This window comes from Gorilla gorilla, chromosome X (genome assembly GCF_029281585.2).
Source record: "Gorilla gorilla gorilla isolate KB3781 chromosome X, NHGRI_mGorGor1-v2.1_pri, whole genome shotgun sequence".
Classification (NCBI taxonomy): Eukaryota; Metazoa; Chordata; class Mammalia; order Primates; family Hominidae; genus Gorilla; species Gorilla gorilla.
In genome coordinates, this window is record NC_073247.2 from 147,234,743 (window position 1) to 147,240,308 (window position 5,566).

The window sequence follows — 5,566 nt, forward strand, 5'->3', positions numbered from 1 at the left end:
AGATAGAGTTTCACTCCTGTTGCCCAGGCTGGAGTGCAATGGTGCAATCTCAGCTCACGGCAACCTCCACCTCCTGGGTTCAAGTGATTCTCCTGCCTCAGCCTCCCAAGTAGCTGGGATTACAGGCGCCCGCCATCATCACGCCCGGTTAATTTTTTGTATTTTTTTTTTTTTTTTTTTTAGTAGAGATGAGGTTTCACCATGTTGGCCAGGCTGGTCTCAAACTCCTGACCCCAGAAGATCCACCCGCCTCAACCTCCCAAAGTGCTGGGATTACAGGGGTAAGCCACTGTGCCTAGCTTGAACTCTTAGATGTGTATATTACGTGTTACAGTTATAAACAAGTAGTTTCAAATAGAATTTTACAATAAGTTAAAAGTGAGTTGCAGGATATAAATGTCAAGGATCTGGAGGAACTAGAAATTTCAAACACTGCAGGTGGGAGTGGAAATGGTCACACCATGTTGGAAAACTGGCAACATCCACAATGTTAAACATTTCCTTAACTTACTATCCAACATTATAAATGACACAAGACACACGTCTGGGACCATTTCTCTTTTAATATACATACCTTTCTTTGGTGTGACTTTATATAATATCTGGGGGATGATAACTTCAAAATATGTACACCTCCAGCATTAACCAATCTCAGATTCAATTATCCACATGTCTACGCAAGTTTAATATGTCTAAAGCTGAGTTCTGGCTATTCTTCTTATGCACCCAATTTGGCTCCTCTCAGTTCTCCACATCTCAAATTGGCAATTCCATCCTTACCACTTCTCAAACAAAAAACTTTGCAGTTACTGGCAGGAATAAGTGACATCAGCAAGATAGCGGAGTAGGAGTTCCAGCCTTTTTTCCTCCAAAACAACAACAACAACAACTACAACTTGACGGTCATTCATGAATAAAAATAGCTCCAAAAGAGCACAAGAGTCCACTTAAGAAGCTATAGCAACACAGTTGAAGAAAAAAACTGAGAATACTTGCACAAAAAAGGTAGGAAGGACAGTTTCATTTTACCTGCATCATCCCATCCCCCAGTTGACACTGCTCAGCATGGAGAGAACATTCCCTAGCTCGTGAGTTCCTCTTGCAGGGCAGGATGAACAACTGGCTCTCTCAGTCTTCAGGACACTGCCTGGGACTGATCTGCTCCAGTTTCACTCACTCAGAATGTTGAGAAAACTGCCAGCTGAATGCTTGGAGATGGTTAAGAACAAAGGAAATGGGTAGGGGATATCAGTGTCTGCCATGTAGGAGAAGCCACTGTGGTCCCCAGTAGCCTGCTTTGCACAGGACTCCAGCAGCCTTCTTTACTGAAGACCTTAACAGCCCTTGAAGCCTTTTACTGCTGAGGAAACTAAATCATGTCCACTCAGCACTGCTGCAGTGGACAACCAGTGCCTCAAGGGCTGCGAAGTTTTTCACCTTCGCAGTCTCCAGCTGCCAGAGTCTCCACCCTTCTTCCACCCCTTCTCCTGGAACATCCCCAGTGGCTGCTGCTGTGGACACCCCAGCCCAGTGACCCCACACATCCACCTTGCATGTGTGCACAATCAGCCTGGGCCTGTGCTACAGGCCCCAACCCACCATTACATGTGTGTCTGACTGACCCTGTTAGCTGTATGTGTTCATGCACTGCTGGCCCTGACTCCAGTTGCCAGCCCCTACCATCATCACATTTATGTCGGCAGCTGATTCCTGCAACATGTGTACACACCAAAAGCTCTCGTGGTCCTTGCAGCTGACCAACCCCTGTTGCCAGGCTGCACAGTCCTGCACATGCCTATAGCTGACCCATGGAACTGTGTGTGTACTGGCCACCATTTGCATTCCCCATGGCTATGCATGCACAAGAAACCAGCCCTGACTGCTGACTCATGTCTCCAGCCCTTACTGCCATGCTCACTTCCACAGCTAGCGCCTGTAGCAGTGTACATGCATGCTGCCAGCTCTGGTTATGTGCAGTTGTGCACATGCACACATCAACCCAACCTCCATCACAGGCCACCCATCATGCATGTGCCTGCAGATGGCTCCTGCAGCTGCACACATGCTGTCCAACAGCCCTGGCCCTGTAGCTATGTGTATACTTGCAGCTGGGCCCACCAACTGGTGCCTGCCCTCACTACCATGCTTACACATGCAACAAGTCCCTGCAACCATGCACAGGCATGCTGCCAGACCCAACTCCTGTACCTGTGTACGTGCAAGCCACCGGCCCCCACCACCACATGAGTACCGGCAGTCAGGCCCTGCTGCCATGCATATGCCTGCAGCTGAACATGTGTACACCACCAGTCCTGGCCCCTGCCACTGCCTACCCTAGTCTCTTGCCACTGAACCTGAAGCTCCACTGAGAACCCAAACAGCCTTTAGAACCACCAAGGACCATGCAGTTACCAGAGTTGTAGACCCTAGCTGCCCAAGCCAATGAGACCCTGCATCCTCCCCTGAAACTCGAGTGCCCAACAGAAGGTTCTAGTATGTTTCTATCCTTTGAAGATACTGCTGTTACAGAGAATAATAGGACATGTATGAAGCAGAGAATTATTCCTCGTCTTCAATCTGATATTAAGCTGAACAACGGGGGCAGCTGTCAATCTCTGTATCTGGATTTTTGTCAGCACCACTGCCAGATACACCTATTTTATGCAGCTAGTTTGAAAATCAAAAAACTATCCTGAATCTACCCTGGTGGTGAGTTTTGCCTTTGGGTCAGGACTTTTTTTTCTGTAACATATTTGCTGATGTGTTGTTGTTTCACCACTGGGCCTTGTGTTAGTCTGTTTTGCATTGCTGTAATGAAGTACCTGATGCTGGGTAATTTATAAAGAAAAGAGGCTTATTTGGCTCATGGTTCTGAAGATTTTACAAGCATGGCACCAGCATCTGCTCAGCTTCTGGTGAGGTCTCAGGAAGCTTTTACTCATGGTAGAAGGTGAAGGGGGAGCAGGCATGTCACGTGGCAGGAGAGGAGGCAATAGAAATCCCAGGTTATTTTAAACAACCAGCTCTCATATGAACTAATAAAGTGGGAACTCACTTACTACTGCAAGGACAGCATCAAGCCATTCATGAAGGATCTTCCCCCATGACCTAAACACCTCCCACCAGGTCCCACATCCAGCATTGGGGATCACATTTCAACATGAGATTTGGAGAAGACAAACATCCAAACTATATCTGGCCTCTTCCATAGACTCTCTTGGCCTTTCTTTCAATCCCCTACAGCCCTTGCCCCACCACTGTGGTATTAAAAGCTTACAAAAGTAGCCCCATCCTATTAGTTCCCAAGCAATCCTAGCCCTCAATTATTTCTCTATCTGGTGGTTCAGAGAGTGGGGATCTCCAGTGAATGATCAGGTGATCCAGGACTGATCCAGCTACATTCCTCAACTGTCTGCCCAGTGGAGAACATCATAGACTTCTTCATTCTCCTTCCTGGCCTCATGCTTTAGAGAATGATCAGGGCATTCATCTTCCACCCCAGCAGGCTCACCTGCATTGCCTTTGGGCTGGGCTCTTGGCTCTGACCCTGAGGCCTTCTCCTTGGACACAGATGTCCTGGCCTTGTGGGTACATTGGATGCCACAAACACATGACTGCCTGCGCCTGGACCAAACCCTACATCATCTCACATTCTCAGTTCCTCCCAGGAAGAGGATCAGAGGGGCAAACAGGACCCTAGACAGCAGCCAAGGGGGCTTGGTCCCTTGCCACAACATTCCAAATATGACCTCATGGAGAGCAGACATTGAGTCTTACAAGCAGGGTGACCAGACTCGCAGAGATTTAGTGGGACCAACAGGCTGGAACTTCTAAGGGTTTGCTCCCTGGGCCCTGAGACTGGGAGACAGTCTTGCTGCAGGCTGTACCCCATGAGCTTTCCTCCCATTGCGATGCTGCTGGTGGCACACACAACAGTCACTATTGCCATCTGTTCCACTCAGCCACCTAGAGATCAGGCTGAACCTCGAGCCCTCTCCCAGTTCTGCAGAGCAATTCCCCAGGTCCCCCCAGGCTGGATTGACCCGAGCCCTGCCACCGGCCCTTTCTCAGCAGGTTCCCTCTGTGGCTGTCATGACAGCACACTCCCTCTCCCTGGCCACCAGAGTCCATCTGTAACAACTGCAGCTGCTTTTCCACTCACAACACCCCCTCCTACAGATATCAGGGGTCCTCTCATTAACCAAATCTTTCTTCTTCCCCTACCCACACAAACATACACCAATTCATGCCACATACCTCCAGCACTCGGAAATTCAGAAGAGCTCTGTGCTCCAGGGAAGGCTTCCAGAACACCCTGACAAGGGACTCCTGGCCTATTCCCTGATCCCTTTTTACATCTGACATTGCAGTGGGCCCCAGGCACAGATTCCCTGTGGGCAGTTAGAGGAGGAGCTTACAGGAACAGGTGAGTGCTGAGTAGGAGACAAGGTGTGCATGCAGGCTCAGCCAACAGGATTGCAACTCCCCCTACCAAAGAAATAGTATGGGATATGGGTTTTGTCATTACCTCCAGGGCAAAGGTTAACTCAGAAAAAACCAGACCGCCCAGACCCGCGGAGCTACAAGATGGCCTTCCCAGTTCCCAGACATTGGCACCCAAAGATTTCTTTTTTCAAATTATGAACGTTAAAAATAAATGTCAGGGCACATGCAGCAAGAACCCCAATGTACACACCAGATATCATGGCTGGAAAGTGATTCCAGTTATACTCTAGAAGTGCTCTCAATACAGTTTTCCTGGAATGTCTTTTCTAAAGGGCTTTCCATGTGAACACCATGGCAAATCTGAGCACCGGTTAAAGCAGTTTTTGCTCAGATGTGATACAAAGCCTCACCCCAGACCCTCTGTTGTGTTTCTCATACTCCTTTTCCCACTTCCCTCTTCCATATGCTTTTGCTCATGGGAGTGCAGAGGGCAAAGACCAGCCTAAGAGCTCAAAGGCTGGCTTGGGGGTTCAGCTCCTGGTTCACCAGCTCTGGGAACATGGGCATGTCACCGTGCCCCTCTGCACCTGCCTCCCTCTCTGCCCCATGGGCGCAGCAGTACATAAGGGGGAAGCAACATTCACAGTGCCTGTCAACATTTGAAACTGGCAGACTCATTTCTCTTCCACTTCCTAGTTTCTCACTTTCTATGACATTTCCAGGTAACAGCAACTCTCCACATTCATGCCACCTGGGAATCACTGCAGGTCCACTGTCAAATGTAGTAAAATGTCAGGTCATATTATCCTGGGAATCACAGCAAAATGGTTAAAGCTGAGGCTCTGCAGCCTCACACTGACACCTGCTTCCCTTACTCCCTTCCTGTGTCCCACGACCTCGTAGCCTTTCTTCTCTTTCCCTTATCAAAGCCTGAGGTGCAGTGGTGGCTGTGTCTCTTGCTGAAAGCCTTAGCAATACCCTCCCAAGGGCCTTCGGATGTAGTTCAGGGGAGTGACCAAGAGATGACGCTATTCTTGTTAGTGCAAGCCAGATGAGCTGGGAAAAAGAGCATTTCACCAAACAGCTTTGACAAAATTGGCCTTCTGTAGTTGAACAAACC